The sequence below is a fragment of the Tamandua tetradactyla genome, chromosome 20, assembly GCF_023851605.1.
Source record: "Tamandua tetradactyla isolate mTamTet1 chromosome 20, mTamTet1.pri, whole genome shotgun sequence".
Classification (NCBI taxonomy): domain Eukaryota; kingdom Metazoa; phylum Chordata; class Mammalia; order Pilosa; family Myrmecophagidae; genus Tamandua; species Tamandua tetradactyla.
Genome location: NC_135346.1, coordinates 61,365,314 through 61,384,350, shown reverse-complemented (window position 1 = coordinate 61,384,350; position 19,037 = coordinate 61,365,314). Strand labels below are relative to the sequence as shown.

The 19,037-nt window shown below is 39.3% G+C and overlaps 1 pseudogene; it reads left to right on the top strand.

Moving 5' to 3' along the window:
* Window positions 1-494: 494 nt before the first annotated feature.
* LOC143664654 (olfactory receptor 2G2-like) lies at window positions 495-1,610 on the top strand (annotated as a pseudogene).
* Window positions 1,611-19,037: the final 17,427 nt, after the last annotated feature.

Here is a 19,037-nt window from a genome sequence, read left to right as displayed (position 1 = left end):
AAATCAGCAGTGAGTTACTTGCTTTTTTATTTTCCTATGCCCTTCTATAATATAACCTCCCTTCTAGACTCATACAATTCTTTAGGCCTGGATGTTTTTCCACCTCATTGCTTTAAAAACAAGTTGTCATTTTACCCTTGAACTAACTTTGAGCTTACCGTTCCAAAGTTTCCTTATCTCCTCTGTATTCTCAAAATGTAGTGCATGCACAAATGGGATAGTGTGCATTCTGATATATTTCATCATTTGTCTACTTACTTTATCTATCCATTTGGTAGATTTTGCAAATGCGCTATATTTCTCTGGTGTTTTTAGTTCCCACAATTCCTACACAATGCTATTACCTTTATACTAACAAATTTAACATTGATGAATAAAGTAGGAAAAACTTCAATCATTGTGCAGTCTAACTTTATAATCTTTATGACCTCTTGTCTTGTCCTCAAGGTAAAACTTGAAAACTGGACAACTTAAGGCCAACAGACAGTGTAAGACGCTTCATGGGGTAATCAAAGCTATCATACTCCAGTATTCTCTACTTTGACCTTTTCTCTTCACCTATTTCCAAAGTTCGATTTACCAGCAGTAGATCTTAATCATCAAGAATTTGACATACAATTCCTGAGGTCACTGCTTTATATGACTTCATCTGACAGGAGTGAATGATCAAAGCAAGAGTAATGCAGTGGACCAACAGGAGTGCCCTCCCTGGGTTCATTCTGATAGGTTTTTCAGACAGGCCTCAGCTGGAGCTGGTTCTCTTTGGGGTTATCTTGTTCTTTTACCTCATGACCCTCCTAGGCAACACTACAATCATCTTAGTGTCCGCCTTAGACCCTAAACTTCACACTCCAATGTACTTTTTCCTCTCTCATCTCTCCTTCCTGGATCTCTGCTTCACCAGCAGTATCATTCCTCAGCTTCTAGTCAACCTGCAGAGTTCAGATAAATCAATCACATATGGCGGCTGTGTGATTCAACTCTACGTCTCCCTTGCTCTGGGCTCCACAGAGTGTGTCCTCCTGGCTGTGATGTCCTATGATCGCTATGTTGCCATTTGCCGTCCTCTGCATTATGCTATTGCTATGCATCCTCGGCTCTGTCATATCTTGGCCTCTATGGCATGGCTCAGTGGGGTGGCCACCACTTCGATTCAGTCCACACTCACCCTTCAGCTGCCCTTCTGTGGTCATCATCAGGTGGACCATTTCTTCTGTGAGGTCCCTGTGCTCATCAAGTTGGCGTGTGTGGACACCACATTCAACCAGGCTGAGCTCTTTGTGGCTAGTGCATGATTCCTGGTGGTGCCATTATCACTCATCCTAACCTCCTGTGGGTACATTGCTCAAGCCATTCTGAAGATCAAGTCAGTCATTGGAAGACATAAAGCATTTGGGACCTGCTCTTCCCACCTGATGGTGGTCATCATCTTCTATGGAACCATCATCTTGATGTATCTACAACCAGCCAAAAGCAGATCCAAGGACCAGGGAAAATTTGTTTCCCTCTTCTATACGGTGGTGACCCCCATGCTTAACCCACTCATCTATACCCTAAGAAATAAAGAAGTAAATTTGGCACTGAAAAAAATTCTGGGGAAAACTTTATGACTTTTGGACATGATTATCTAGGAACAATTAGGACAGACCTACCAAGGGTAAATCATTTAATGAATGACGACTCAATAAATAGTTTGGTTTTGTTCATCTCCTTATAAATGGATTTCAGTAGAAGAGATTAGCTAGAGCTTGTATTTCAGAGTCAGAAAGATCTGAATTTGAGTGTCCATTTCACCGCATAAGGGCAGTGGGACTTTGCCAATTCATACCACCATTACAGTCTGTCTAAACAGGGCTGTGTACCAGGACCTGACATGGGACAATCAAAACAGATCACTGTTCAAAGGACTTTACTGTGTTCAAAGCTTGTTTCTATAACGTTTATTTTACTTAACAGTCATAGCTATATATGAGATGGCCTACAGAAAGTTATTGTTGAATTATAAAATTATTTCAGTTTTCCTTTTTTAAAGATAAAAATATGTTGGTGGGTGGGGTCTGGATAGAAAAAGCAAACATTAAACTTAAGTGACATTGTTATTTCAATTATAGCTATGGATTCCTGAACATCTCAGGTCCCCTTTATAAACCCTGTTACATTCTGAGTTCACCTCTATTGCTGCACGCACACACACACACACATGCACCATTCCTATATTATAAGTTCCTGTTTTTTTTTTTAAATACATATTTTACCTCTCACTAGGTTTTTTAAAAATTGAAGTTGAAATATGGGGCAGTGCAATGGTGGCTCAGTGGCAGAATTCTCGTCTGCCATGCCAGCGACCTGAGTTAGGTTCCCGGTGCTTGCCCATGTCAAAAAAATAAAAATAAAAATAAACTTTAAAAATGGAAAAAAAAATCATCACTGATCATATCCCATTAAAAAAATGAGATATGTCAAATATTCACATACCCTACAATCGTCTAGAGTGTACAATCAGTTGTTCACAGGGTTGCATGGAATAGGGACAAGGTTACAAGCCTCTAGGAACGTTACACGGAAACAGAACAAACTGGGGTGAGGCACTGAAGTTTTAGGAAGTAGGTTTCATTGTCTATGGCCACTGGGCTCATCTGAGTAGCCTCTGAAAATCTGAGCTCCAAACAAAAGGTTAACATCAGTTTTTATGGACATGATGACACATTAAAGACAAGATAAACAATTGGCTGGTTTAAATCAGGAAGGGTGCAAAGCTGGGTTTACAGAAGTGGATGAGTGGTTAGGGGAGGGGTTCCTTTACAGGAATTTGTCTTATCATGCCTACATGCAGTTTTATCCATTTTAGGGGCAAGCATCTGCTTACATGTAGTTCTGACTGCTCAGAGGAATTTGGGGAATTTTTAAAGAGGAAGTAGTTTAAATGTGCAAGGATGGGTGAGGGACCCACCTGCTGCAAGGGGCCTACTTGTTACATTTCCCCCTTTGATGCTTACCCCAACTCAGAAGATGGGGTCATAATATCACCTATATTTTGTCTTTTTCTTGTTGCAAGTGGTGTTGGTATGCCCTGATTTGAGCCGGGCATTGGAAACAAGGCAGCCATGCAGGGTTTAGGCCCCTGCAAAGTTGGAGGGGGGGGTGAGGGTCTGTGCCCCACATCTATTGGCCCCAAGTTTTCTCCTGATGGCACCTTTGCAGCTGTGCCTGCTTAGGTTGTTCCTTCCCTGAGGAATCTTACCTGTCTTTGGCTAACCAGCCATCCTCTGGGGCCAAGCAGGGTGATGTGAGGTGTGCAAGTGAGGGAGGGGCAAGGCCCCCGGAGAGGGTCTTATCTGTTTCCTTAACAGCCTATGCCCCTGGCCTCCATGCCCAGTACCTGCTTTGGGATTTCCTTACCTGCTGGTGGGGCTCTGGCTCTGGTCACATGTTTTGGGGAACACAGGTTTTTTTCTCCAGTGAGCGCCCAGCTCATCGCTTTGGGCAAGAGACAAATTACATGGTACCAGCTCCCAGGAGGCCTCCACCTCAGCACAGCCGAGAGTTTCCCCCTGATCTCCTATGCATTGCACTACCAGGAGGACTGCACTGGAAAAGGTGTTGGATTTGGTGGGAGGTAAAACTGTACCTGTGTTGAAGGTCAGGTGGACTTGGGAACTGTTTCTCTTGCTAGGGGTTAGGGCAATTGCCTTGCCACCCTAGAGTAACAAAAACAGCACTATTGAACCTGGCAAGGTGGATTATGGCATACTGGGAGGCCTTTCTTTAGGGTGCAAACAGAATAATGCAGTTCTGAGAATGGCCCTGGCATAAATGCTGGTTATAGTTTTCACTTTTTTCCCAGTATAGGTGGTCTTGAGACATGTGTGGCATGCGTCATTCCACTTGAAAGGGCTTTTGGCCATGCTGAGCAGAAACAGAGGAGTGAGGCACGTGGTGCTGGCTATGGGGAGTGCCAACACATGAACGTGCCATTAGCCTCAGGGAGGAATGGAGACACACACTCTGGGCAGTGGCTAGGAAGGGGGAAGTTACCTGGGTAAAAGGGATCCCACCAAATTGGAGTAAAGTTGGTTTTTAGGTAGAACTCCAGGTGACCTGTTTCCAGGAGGACTAAGACTGCTAAACAGAAGACAAATGCAAAGAACAAGAAAATACAATTAGTCCACAAGCCCAGAAGGTCAGGATGTCCATGTGTCGATTCCAAACTCTTCAGTCATGTGTAGATCAGTCAGCTTCCAGGGTGACTGAAGCAGGGCTTGGAGGTGTCCGCAGGCTTTGGCCATGTGTTGACCAGCTGCTTCTGGTGAGCTAGAGCAGGGCAATGATGCTCATTTAGGCTGCAGTCGTGGGCTGGTCAGCTGATCTTGGCTGTGGTGAGGAGGGTGCAGTGGCTTCCAGAGAACGAGGCACATCAGATGTGCAGGAGGGGGGGGGCATACCCAGGGGTCATCTGTGGTGGCCCTCTTGATCCGAGAGTGGTGAATCCACAGGATGATCTCCGCAACTCTGACAGCTGTTGGGGTTTCTAAGACAACACAGTAAGGAACTCTCCATTGAGGCTGGAGGGAGCCTTTTGTTTTTCTCCATTTTTTTTACCCCCACCATGTTCCCTGGCTCAACCTCGTGTAAGGGAGGGTAGATGCTAAAGCGTTCGGGTACTGCTGCCAACACCTTCCCTTTTAGTTCACCTAAAATTTTTCCTAACTTTGACCATAGTTTCTTTTTTCCACAAACCTTCGGCAACTTAATATATTTGTTCAGGTTTTGTCTTACCATTTCCTTATTCTGTAACAGCCATTTATTTTATGTTAGAAAAAAACTACTCATTTTTTCCTTTTTGTAAAAATACATCCTTTATATTCTTCATACTTAAGTCATTACTTTAAGCAAACATTTCACCACATACAATTACAATCAAAATAGAAATTGTCAGAATAATGCTAAATACTTAAAATGCTTTAGTTAATGCATGTTTGAACCATCAGTATACAATTTTTAAAATAAGAATTCATGCCACATATCAAGACTTGAAAAAAACTGTAAGGATAAAACTTACAAGCAAGGAGTTTCTCTATTTTAAACAGCTTCCCCAATTTAAAATTATGAAACATAAACCCAAAGGGGAGTCACAAATTTGGAGTCAGAGATAATGGGGTTTGACCTAATCCCTTTGTCTGGAAGAAACAGATTAAATGAGAGTACAGAGATGCCAAGGGAGCTGGATGCAAGTCTTCTGCCTTGCCAGGAGTAGGAGCACTATTTATTTTATGATTATAATTTGTTTTACATTTTTCTTCATACATTCTCTGTATCTCATTATTTGACAAAACGTTGATACTTTTTCAGTTGACCCCACTTTCTAGCAGGGCTTGGAGCACGTCTCTGTAGGAAATTCTGCTACTAGTATTGGGGAACCACCTCCCTTTATATCTTTTGACCTTTTCTTCCCCTGTATTCCAGTCTCCCATGTCTTCCAGCTCTGCCATTTTATTTAAGGCACTGTTAAGTGGATTGCCTGTTTTTCTTAGTAATAAAATCATTATCAAGTGTCTTTATGCTGGAAGTGCTGCCTTAATGATAGCATTTCTCTGTGAAACATTGACAGGGAGGAGGTGGTACATGTCAGCCTCTCCCAATGCAATTGCTGACTTAATAGCTTCCTTTTAAAATTTCTGCATAGCATCTCACAAAGCCTACCAGGGTCAATGATTTCATGGCCACATAATGTCAGCAGGGCATTGTTTATTCCACCTTTGTGCAGCCAATGCCAGCAAGTTAGAACTTTTTCCAGTCTGCCAACTAAACTCCTGAAAAGCAGTGTGTATAAAGGGATTGGTGCTAATTCCTACAAGTTTTATGCAATCAGCATAGTCCAGCACCATTCCTCCAGCCCCTGCACCAGCAATCCTGACCATCCAGATAATTAATGGCTCACCAGTTTTCTGAGTAAAATGCTTAAGAATGTCAGTTATTTTTTGTTCTTTTATAGTGGTTTTGAAAGTAATCTGATTGCCCTGTTTCTTTTCTTTTTACCTTTGTGTTGGGTGAGCTCCTATTTCTGGAGGATATTTAATTTTTCTTTCTGACAAGCTTTCTCATCTAAAATATTCCCATCTTTTTCATTATCTGCTTCATCCCACACATCACCATCCCACTTATAGGGTCCCAATCAGCAGTGGCAGTGGCTAGTACCATATGTACTTTCCCTTTGTTCTCTTTACCTCATCTCTTTTTATATTTATATTGGGCCACAGACTAAATGGTAAAGGATGATATTGACTGTATTTTAAAACTTTAACTTCTATGACAGACCAAAGGTAGAGATGTGTATTTTGTGCATAATATATATTTTGCAAAGCACACTATCTAATTTATTTGGTTGGTCATCCGTTTTGAACACCATGATTGCAGGTCACCTTGAATAGGGAGTGAGATCTTGTTGGTTTACTACAGGTTGGTGTGATGCCCCAATACATTCCAGAGTAATCTGGGCAGAAGATTAAAAAGTGTTTGCAAAGTCCCCTTGAGGGACTGGGGAAAAGGGTGGAAATATTAAGCTTTACTACCTGGGGAAGACCTAATATTCTCACAATCATTAGGTACTGCCAGTTTGATGGGCCAGACCCTCAATCCTAGGGCTTACCCCTATGAAACATTCCTGCAAAGAAGAAGCCAAACCTATTTATGTTTATGCCTGAGTCACCCCCCAGAGAAACTTTTTTGTTCCTCAGATGTGGCCTCTTTCTAAGCCAACTCCACAGGTGAGCTCATTTCCCTCTGTCTATATGGGACATACCTCCCAGGTGTGTAAATCTCCTTGGCAATGTGGGACATGACTCGTGGGCAAGAGCCTGGTCCTGGCATTGTGAGAGTGAGAAAGCCTTCTTGACAAAAAGGTGGAATAGAAATGAAATAAAGTTTATTTTCAGTGTCTGAGAGCTATCAAATACAGTTATGAGGTGATTCTGGAGGATATTCTTATGTATATAACTATAGCCCCTTTCAGTTTTTAATGTATTGGAGTAGCTAGAGGGAAATACCTGAAACCATTTAACTGTAATCCAATAACCTTAACTCTTGAAGATGATTGAATAACTATATAGCTTTTAAAGTATGCTTGTGTGATTGTGAAAACCTTGTGATTGACACTCCCTTTATCCAGTGTATGGTGAGATGAGTAAGAAAAAAAAAAGACAAAAAATAAATAAACAATGGGATGGATTGGGGGGTATCAGATGTTCTTTTTTACTTTAATTTTTAATTTTTATTCTTATTTTTGGAATAATGAAAATGTTCAAAAGTTGATTCTGATGATGAACACACAGCTGTATGATGATGCTGCTGCAGCAGGCAGGCCCCTTGCAGAAGACGGGCCCCTAACCCCTCCTTGCACATTTAAACCACCTCTTCTTTAAAAATTCCCCAAATTCCTTGAACAATTGAAACACAGGGAGCACAGAATGAGGGAGAGGTCCTTTGATCCTGTGCAGATTATTGTAAAGCCTGGAATCATCCTAAAGTATATTAACCAGATGATCAGAAAATATTGGCAAAGTCCCCTGAGGGAGGGGAAAGGCTATGGAACTATTAAACCTCACCATCAGGGAGTCCCAGGATTCTGTGTCAAACTTTAGGAATACCCAAATCAATAGGCCATGCCCTCGGTCGTGAAGCTTACTCTTGTGAAGCTTATGTAGGTAGCATAGAAGCTTAGACTACCTATAGGTATGCCTTAGAGTTACTTTTGGAGAACTTCTGTTGTTACTCAGATGTGGCCTCAGTCTCTCTAAGCCTAACTCTGCAAGTGAAATCATTGCCTTTCCCCCAATGTGGGATATGACCACCAGGGGTGAAAGTCACCCTGATAACATGGGAGAGGATTCCCAGGGGTGAATCCAGACCTGGCACCATGGGTCAACAATTCCATCCTGACCAAAAGGGGAAAAAGAAGTATAACTAATAATGAATGAGTGTCAGAGAGAGTTCACATAGAGTCTAGAGGCTACTTTGGAGGTTGCCCTTATGCAAGCTTCAGGTAGACCTTGCTACCTATCATAACCTGCCAACCCCCAACCAGGACCATAGCAGCCAATCCTAAAGAACACCTAGGGCAATTTATAAGATTCCACAAGGGTTCCAGGTACTAGAGTAACTTGCCAGAAACCTACAATCTCCAGATGGGTCCCTGGTCCAGATACATCCTGTAACCTAGCCCAGCCTCTCCAGAACATCAGATAGTTCCACCTCCCTACCCCATATTAGGGACAGACTCTTCCAGACTCCTTGGATATAAAGTGAGTCTCTTTAGAGCATATAAATAGGTTCTGTTTTTCAATCCATTTTGCCTTTCTATTTTTTTTTTTTTTTGTCATGGGCAGGCACTAGGAATTGAAGCCAGGTCTCCAGCATGGGAGGCAAGAAGTCTGCCACTGAGCCACCATCACATTGCCCCAGTCTATGTCTTTTGATTGGGAGTTTAATCCATTAATATTTAATGTTATTCTGTAAAGGCAGTACTTCACCTGCAGTTTTGTATTTGGGATTTTATATGTCATATCTTATTTCTTTTCTCTTTTTATCCTTAATGGTAGTCCTCATCTCTACACTCTATTCCAAACCTCTCTCTCCTCTCTCCTATCTGTCTGTAGTGCTGCCCTTAGTATTTCTCATAGAGCTGGTCTCTTAGTCACAAACACTCTCAGTGACTTTTTGTTTGAAAATATTTCAGACTGTCCCTCATTAGTGGAGGAAAGTTTTGCCAGATATAGAATTCTTGGTTGGCAGTTTTTCTCTTTTAGTAATGTTAAATATATCATACCACTGTCTTTTTGTCTCCAAAGCTTCATCTGAAAAATCCTCACATATGCTTATTGAGCTTCCCTTATATGTGATGGAGACACATATAGAAGACTTTCCTCTTGCTGTTTTTAGAGTTCTGTCTTTGTCTCTGACATTTGACATTCTGATCAGTAAGTATCTTGGAGTAGGTCCATGTGGGTCGATTCTGTTTGGGGGTGCGCTGCACTTCTTGGACCTGTAATTTTATGTCTTTCATAAGAGTTAGGAAATTTTCAGTGTAACTTCCTCCATTATTCCCTCTGCTCCCTTTTCCTTCTCTGCTCCTTCTGGAACACCCATAGCAGGTATATTCATGTGCTTCATGCTGCCATGCACTTCTCTCAGACCCTGCTCAGGTTTTCATTCTTTTTCCTGTCAGTTCTTTTGTGTGTAGGATTTCAGAAGTCCAGTCCTTTAGTTCACTAATCCTTTCTTCTGCTTCTTCAAATCTGCTATTCAAAGTCGCCATTGGGTTTTACATCTCTTCTATTGTGCCTTTCATTCCAATATGTTCTGCCACTTTTTTTTCAAGCTTTTGAGTTCTTCTTTATGGTCACCCAATGTCTTCTTTATATTCTTCACTTCTTTTGTCGTATCTTCTGTCAACACATTGATTTGATTTTGACTTGCTTCAGTATGTTTGGTTAAACATTAACTAGATATTTCAACTCCTTTATTTCACTGGAAGTGTTAGTGGTTCCTTTGACATGGCCATATCTTCGGTATTATGACTCATAATGTTTTGCTGTTGTCTAGACATCCGATTTCCTTTATTAGTTTATTCTGGAGGTCATTTTCTCTCTTTTACATAAGGTTTTCTTGTTGGTTGGCTTTGTTCTCTATCTGTTTTTTGGCATTCAGTTCAACTTATTATGGACTTCTAGCATAGCTCCCATTTAATTGTTCAGAAATTTTCAGCTCTTGTCTCTTTGGTTCTTTCCCTGCCTTTATGGAAACTTTCTTTGAGGAAGGTCTCCTCAGATGTATTGACCCCAGTCGAATTTTCCCAGGCCAGGCAGGCCAGGTATCAGGAGGAGGATGTATAGAGCACCAAGTTTCCCTAAGGATGAGGCCCAGGAGGTTGTCTGATGTTCCTGTAGAGCCTCTAGACTCTGTGGTTTTCCTAGCCTTCCCAGAAGGTGGCACTTCTCAGCCCACTGCTCTCAACCAGTGTAAAGTGATGTGGAGCCTTTATTTCTCAGTCTGCCAGGGGCATGGTTGAGAAGGAGGTTGAGGTGGAAGTAGGTTTAAGCTGTTTCTGGCTCCCAGCCCCTAGCGTTTGATGGCCACTACATAAGCTTGGCCTAGCCCCTCTCTTTTCCTGGGGCAGATATAACTTTGTTTTACTTTACTAAAGCTGGCAGAATGTAATATGGCAGAAATTGCCTGGCTTTTATAAAAGGGATTTATTAAATTACAAGTTTACAGTTCTAAGGCCATAAAAATGTCCAAATTAAGGCATTCCATGAAAGTTACCTTGACTCTGAGGAAAAGGCCAATGGTCTTCCAGGTTTCTCTGTCACATGAGAAAGCACAGGGTGACATCTGCTGGCTTTCTTTCACAGCTTCTCCTTCAAATGGCTTCCACAGAGGTATTTTCTTTCTGCATCTCCAAAAGTCTGGGTGTTGGCACTAAGCTTTTTCCAAAATGCTTCCCTCCTAAAGGGCTCCATTAAGTGGAGTAAGACCCACATTGCATGGGTGGAGACACAAGTCCATGGAAACTGCCTAATTGAAAAGTCCCACTCACAATTGGGTGGGTAACATCTCTATGGAAGCAACTTAATGAAAAGTTCTACTCTACAATCTTGAATCAGGATTGAAGGAACATGGCTTTTGGGGGGCATACAACAATTTTAAACCAGCACAGCCCTTTAGGGAATTATCTCCTTCACTTGGCTTTTTACTTTGTCTCTTAGACCTTTCTTAGATCTGCCCTTGTCTAGGTCAATGCTGATAATTTAAAATGCCTGAGGTTTTCTCCAATGAGGTAGTTAGAATACTTAAAAAGAGAGAGAGAGAGAGAGAGAGAGAGAGAGAAATAAAATGAATACAATAAAATCTCTTTTCAGAGCCAGTCCCCAGCCACCAAGTTTAGTCAGTCAAGTCCTGGAGTTGGTACCCATCTCTAAAGGAGCACAGCCCTTTTCCAGTATTTTGAACTTGGCCAACTCTAGAAGCCTCCATTATTTTTCACTTTTTTGTCATTTTCTTGTCTTCTTCTTCGTCAGCCCCTTCATTTCTGCTGGGAGAGAGAGACGTCAAGGTAACTTTCCCACTTTCTCTGGATTTATCTGTACTCAGAGCTTATATTCAGCTGTCCAGATTTGTTTATTAAAACTGCAATTGGGGCTTGGTTGAGCTACTTTCCTTATTCCTAGTAGAGTCTGCTTTTTCTCCCCCACTGGGAAGTGTCTCCAGCAGCCTACCATGCCAGTGGGGGAAGGTTGCCAACCTCCTCAGGTCAGGGGTATACTTAAAGTTCCATGTTGTGATCTCGGCTCTTCTACTCATTCCTGACAGTTGTATGATGTGTGTCTGATCTTAGATGTCCCCCAAACAGTCATTCCATACAGGTCCTGGCTATTACTACCTGCTCTAAGGGACTAACTATATTCCATACCTCCCTAGACCACCATCTTGCCCTCCCTCACCACACTAGGTTTTTGAGAACTACATCATAATTTAAATATAGTTTAAATGAAACCTTTGCATATGACTTTACATGACTCTCAGCATTCTCTTTAAGCCCAGACCTTTCCTTCCATATCCTCATCTTTAATAATGTATTTATCCATCCTCAGTGTATTAAAGCAATCTCAAAATTGACAAATCAAATATACCATAACAAGCTCCCTAAATTTCTGTTTGCTTCTCACTGTGCCTGATATTAGAAGAGGGAACACACACCATCCTGTCAACCTATGTAGCATCTGTAACCTCTTCTCCCTCTCACTTGTTATGTGTAACCTATTCACAATACTGTAAATTTTACCTTTTAATTATATCTCTAGCATATCTACTTTCCAATTTAGATTTCAACCACTGTCATGTGGACTGCTAAGATGGTTTTGCTACTAGACTGACATAATAATGAATTGATCAATGATACCTTTATCTTTTCCCACATTTCCAGGTACACAAAATTTTTTTTAATGCATCGTGGAACTTGTGCTTGTTTGTTTTATCTCTTTCTTTAAAAATGGGTCCATTTATTATTGAGGCACTGAGGACACATATGTGAACAAAATGGTACCCGTGCCCTAATAGAGTCACATACGAATGGCTCAGTCCACCTTACTTTATTAATAGATTTTCACTACATGATCATATCTATTATGAAAAAAATGGAAGTCAATGATAAGGGAAAGTTCTCTCATTTCAATAAATTGTTAGATATTTATCTCAATTTTACTACAATATTGTTACATTAAAAGTTGTTTGGATTTTTAATATTGAATTGATATTGTTGCAAAGTAACATTATCTAAACAGTGGTGACTCATTTTGAAGAAGAAGGAAAGATTTTATGTTTCTGTTTGATAAATGGCAGGTACATTATTATATGCTACTGTTTGATAAAAGGCAAGTACATTATGACATGTACAAGAAAGCAAAGAATGCATGGTGAATTTTAAAGAGGTGACAGTCTTTATAGGAATCAAATAGTCTCTAAGTGGTCAGGATCTGTTTTAAGGCCAAGGAGAATATTTCCTTGAAAGTTATTAGAAGAGTCAGAAGATACGTTCCCACAATATAACAGGGCATGGTGGAAATAGAATGCCTTAAAGGCACAAAAGTCTCTGAATTCCAAGTAAAATGAGAAGTGGGAAAGCAAAAAAGACTTCTTCCTTATGATGTAGGTTTTTGAAATTGTTGATAAGCACAATTGGATAATTAGGTAACCATGTGAAAATGGAGACTCTTCTATTTTGAATAACTATGAGACAACTAATTTTTACAATTGAAATACTTTAACATTAGAAAAGAGGAATAGAAATAGAATTATTAATCTAAAGGCTGCTCAAAAATGTAAAAGGGACATTTTAAAGTAGTGAGAATGTCATACAGTATGAAAATGCCTGTTTGTTCATTTAAAATTCAGTCAGTTGCCAACATGGTACTGTGGGCCAGTTACTCAAGGGATTTATGCATGAGGCTCTTTCCCTATAAATTACAGAATGATACTGTTTTTCTATGACATGATAATGGGGCAATCAGAATGCATTTAATTAGCAAATGATTGGGGACATGCCAAGGTAAGTTACTGATACCTTAGTGTGTGGATACTTCAGTGATAGGCTGAAATAAAGGCTGCAGAGTCTGTTTTTCCCCATGACCATGTCTCAGGACCCTCTATTACAGACGTATTGATTAGCCACATATTTCCCACAGAGGAAAGACAACAGTTCTCTTGCCCTTCTGGGGATGTGATGATGCCACATCAACAATCACTTTTTCCCCCTTTCTTGCCTTTCTCCCAGCACAAGTCCCATTCCTCTCAAGTTGGTAAGTCACTGGGGGTTCTCATTGTCAAATTCTTTTTCTCAGGAGTGAGGGCACTAGGTTCACTTTCTCCAAGCACATTTCCCAGGAAGCCCCAATATCTACTTTGGAAGTCATTTGATTATTTCCACTATTTGGAATAAGCATATCCATATTGCACCATAAACTGCATATACCAAGAACAAGATCTCCTGGAGAGGTTGTAGAGAGATTCAGCCTTCAGAGAGACAGCTTCCAGGCATGAGTTCACATTGTGGTACTTCTTACTCATAACTGAGGGTCAAACCTGACCCGTGTACCAAACTCCCACAAGATGACTTTTAACTTACTCTCACAGTCTTCCAGAGAAGAGAGAAAGATGCACAGTTCATGCATCTTTCTGACATCCAATTTGTGCAGGAAATTAATGATAAAATTCTACAACCACCTGACTGCTTCTCATTCTCAGGACTTTACATTTGTTGCCAAATTTGTTCTTTCTCCAATATCTCCTGTGACAGTGGGAACTTGATCTCTCCTTATTTCCTCTCCGAACATGGCCACTGGAGATACTGTGAACCCAGAAGTAACTCCAGGGACCTTCCTGGTTGGAAGTAGGTTTGGGGAAAAGAGTGATCATTTTCTTCATCATGATGATCAGGTTTTATGTTTATTACACAGAGAGCAACTGGTGAGTTAAAGCTACCAAAGAAATCCAGACTGTGGATTTCAAATTAGTCTTTTCACATTACCTTAGAGTATTTCAGAATGTTTTCTCTTATGAAATAGAAATTATCAGTTCTTTTTTGTTTCTTATTTTTTTTTCTTTTCTTTTCTTTCTTTCTTTATTTTTTTAATGTTCAATGGTACCTCTGTGAATGCTCATCAAAGTATGGGTTTAAATTGACCATACCTGAATTTTTTTTGTATTCTTCAAAACAGAAAAAAATATCTGCTAACCTTAAGCTTTCTCCATGTAATACACACTCATGAAACATCTTTCCAAAATCTAGAGGCAATCTTGTTAATATAAAAAGGAATGAAAACAAGGTATATATTATCTGCTCAATCAGTCAATCTTACCTATTGACCAAAAGGAGAATTCAGCTCCAAAAGGAAATGAAAACATGGCACGCACCTCAACCTGCCACATTTTCTGCCCCTTTATGTAATTACAGCTTCAATCTCCTGACCAGCTCAGGGCAATAATCACTCCTATAGACAAAACGATGATCATCATTCTTCCATGGCATTATCTGGTTTCTTCTCAAGTTACATCCCACAGTCTTCCCATCTTATTGATAGGATATTTGGGGTCAATTTTAAAAATTGTTTTCAATGCCACTTCAGTTGTTTTTAAAAGGCATAATTAGTTAGGTGACAAGATGTGTGGGCTCCTGTCATAGAGTTATCTCTATACTGATTGGGTAAAAAGTGATGTTTAGAATTAAAAAAAAATTTTTAATTTATGTTTTGTTGGTGTTTGAGAAGAAAAAAGAATCTAATAGAATAGACTAGAAGTATGAACAATTCATAGCAACACTTGTACACTAATAAAAAGTATTTAAGAAAAATAATAATTTATGGACTTAGTACTAAGGCAGTATGCGCAGCCAATGACCTGCAACCACACTGTAAAAAAATGATGATATACTATTTTCAAAGTGAAAAATGATTAGTGCTACAGGACAAGTCACACTGTAGGAGTTTATATCATTTGCTGATTTCTTTGATTTCTGGAAACAACCAAGAGGGACAAACTGGGGAAGTGGGGCCAGGGACAGACTCTCGTGAATGATCACAGTTTCACGTGCGAGAAGAGCACCAGGTGGGCATGAGGCGGTCTGAGGGCGTCCAGGACAGCAGAGATGTGGCTTTCATCAGTGCTCACGATACACTTGGACAGGACACGACATGAAAACAACTAGAAGTTTGCCAGTACTTTGAGGCAGGGTACACCCAGCACTAACTTTACTATGAACAGCTCCTTCTCTGAGAGTGGAATGAATAATCAGTGTTCCTTAAAAAATGATGCGTGACCGTGGGGACGCAGAAAGCAGTGTTTCCAAGAGTTAGGAAAACCCTAGTTCGTGGGATGTTCCAGGGTCACTGTTGGTTGGTTCTGGGAAATGGTCCAAAAAGTGTCCACATTAGGAAGCCTAGTCCCAAAGTTTGGGTTATGCTATGGTTTAGGGCTCACGCCTAGTATGTATGGGATCCATAGAAGAATATTGCACCAAAAGAAGAAAGAGAAATACGCAGGGTTTGGGAGAACCTGGGTGGTTGTGGGATTTGTTGGTCCTTCAAAGAGGCGCCTTAGGTGGAAGGGGCAATTATTGAATGATTCATTGTCTTCATTAGACAACCTAATTCTTTCCAGCATACATTTGTATAATTAGGGAAATCAATCAATCTACAAAAAAAATGTCATTTAATTTAAAATTGTAATGATGTTTTGCAGTGCATATATTTTATAATTTTTAAATTAAAAATGTAAATTGTTCATATTACAATGTTTTAATCACTTTTTATATGGAAATCTCTTTATGAAATAAACTGTATTAACAGTTTACCTTATTTGCTAATTTTGTATTACTATCTTTAAAGTACAATTGGATTTTTTTCCTGTATCCTTATTTAAGGATTTTTCATCAATAGTTACATTTACTTTTATTTTTAATTAAAATTAATTTTTAATTTTTTTGCTTTTCATAAGTTTTATTTTATAGTACTTTTCTAAGTTCTTTAACTTACTTATTTGTTTATTTTATGTTGCTTGACAAGCAGTTTGGAACTGTTACTATTCCTACATTTTGATGTTCAGGTTCTTTTTGAAAGGTACATTCTAATAACCTCTAATTGAAATTTTGACATGTACTAATGTTTTGTTATTGATTTCAGTTTTACCAGTGATGACTTTAGAAATATAAAGATCAGAAATTCTACTCTACATGTAATCAGGGTTTTCATTAAGACTTAAAACCTTGTCAGTGACATAAACCTTATATTACCCACATGCTTATGATACAGTTTTTTTGCTATATTTTATGCATGAAAATGTCAGTGATGTCTTCAGTATGAACTGTGTAATAAATGATTATAAAATTACTGCAAGAATTACTGCTTTAGTTTTGAAATAAGCTTTTATGGTATTAAAAAGTGACTTTCAGGTATCAAGAATAATTACTGTGAGGAATTTAGGTTATACTGTATTTTTGCTGCTTGACTATTTTATACTCACCTTTCTAAGTATTTTTTCTGTATTTATTTCCATTAAATCTGTGCAAGTTACTCAAGCTTATCCTTATTTAAGCTCTATTTCTGCCTTCTTAAATATGGTTTACTTCTCCCTAATCATTAATAATTCCTTAATTAACTTATACAGCTCAGTCAATCTCTCCTTTTAAATCTGCTTTTGTTTCAAGTCATTTATTTCAACAACCCCAGGTTCTTTAATAATGTTCTTAGTTTTGAGGGAAAATTTCACCTTTTCAATGTTTGTACTGCTTCCTGGAGCAATTTTCCTTCAAATACACATTTGTAACCCACTTTTTATCTCTTAGGGGCTTTCTGGTGTGTGTGTGTGTGTGTGTTTTGTCTTGTTTTTGTCAGGCATGAAACTTGGGTCTTATGCTTTATATTTTTTGTATATTCATCATCTCTGGTACTAGACGGTGATCTAGCCTTGCTCTGTCTCTAATATTGGGAGAGTTCGCATTGTCTTCTTTCTTTGTTTCCCTGGGTGCTGTTTTACTTGGATTTTTAAAACCTGAACTGGAGAATAAATGTGGGTTATTTTTAGTTTATGTTATGTCCTACAGTCACTCAATGGGCAAGTGTGGCAGATAAGTAGAAATTCCTACTTATAAGAGTAGGAAAAAAGAGTCACTTTTCCTTAAAATAAATGAAATCTTTTCTCTGAACTGGGTCCAGCTCCCCTTGGCTCCCAGCCATGCTTAAGGACAGAGCTAATTTCCCAGCAATGGAGCCATTTACTATAGGGAACTACTCCTCTAGTAGGATATTTGATGTCCATGGCTTGCTACCTTCTATATTTTATGTTTACAGTGTTGATGATCCATAGAATGGTGCTTAGAGAAGAGGGTTTTGTTGTTTGTGACCAAAGCTTTTTTTAATTAAATTTCAACGTATCAGGCACATAATATATGGAATGTGTGATATAGACTTATGGGCATTCCATTGTTTTAGGACTGATCCTGTTTAGATAGGTATTTCTTTTATATTTCCATTTCTTTATTAAAGTTATCAGATTTAAAAGGGGGAAAGACATGGAAATATCACATTCACTCAACCAGTATCAACCTCTCCTTAAAAACAAAGTGTTTTTAGAACTCATTTTAAACTTTTATGCATTCAGTCATGTATGATGTTTGTAATGAACAGTGAGAATGTTAGATTTACTTACTCAGAAAAACATTATTATTATTATTATTATTATTATTATTTTGACATGGGCAGGCACCGGGAATCGAACCCAGGTCCTCGGGCATGGCAGGCAAGCACTCTTACCTGCTGAGCCACCGTGGCCTGCCCAAAATCATTATTATTAAACAGCTTCAAGTTAAATGGTATGCGTATGTGGGATTAATTCATTTCATTGTATTCTTCAATGTGCTTGTGGGAAATACCTGGATATTTCTACTCTTCTCTCTGAGGTTTCCCGTGAATGTTTACTCTGAGGACTTTAATGGTTCATAATTAATGGGGATGTGCTTATTGTGGAAATATGTACATAAAATATAAATCCAGAGATTTGGGGACTCAACAACAGGAGTGGGCATCATGCAGGGTCTGACCTGCAGTGACAAAGAGAGGATTAATAATAGTTAATGTTGTACAAAATTTATCAGAAGAAAATAAATTTTAAAAGAATCAGTTGTAATTGCAATAGAAATGAAATGTTTGAAGCTTCCTGCCTGGAGAGAGTGGGGAAAAATGAACAAGTTAATAATGAGGATATTGTAATTCCATTTTTGGAATTACGATATTGAGATGGAGTTGATGGAAAGTTGCCACATTTATAAGTGTCCTTAGTCACATTAATTCTATGAATAACTGTAGAATTGCATGTGTTGTGGCATTTTCAATTCATGGGGGACACTAGAAATTTGAGTGAGGTTTAAGCAGAGGGTGAAGATGAGAACATAAGTAAATGGATTGGGTTATAAATTCAGGAAATTTTATGAAGTCTCTCACTGAGCATTTACCAAGATTGAGCAGAAACATTTTATGTCCCACAGATCTATCCCAGGGACAGCTCTGTCATCATTGCTAGTTCTACTGGAGACATCACTAGGACCCTTGAGGAGCCCTGGTAATGTGCCTTTCCCTGGTGATTTCTAGGAATAAGCACAGGGTCCTCGAGATTCCTGCTGCTATTTCCTTGTTTAGTGTCCCTGCATCATTTCTGATATTCTTAAGGCCATCGCCCCCCAAAAGCAGTAGGACAGACACAGAGGGGCATTAACAAAGTTAACTTTCATCTAAGACTAAGAGATCGGGTCGTGTTTCTTGGGGTTAAAAAGAACTGGCTCACCTTACTTCATTACTACATTGTTTAAGTGAATTTAATTACTAAAATGGAAGTATCATGAGGACCTACAAAGGTCAGAGGCAAGAAAATAGGATCTATCAAGAAAATGCCATATCTAGGAAAGTAGTTATCACAGAAGATCTATTTACATAAAAAAG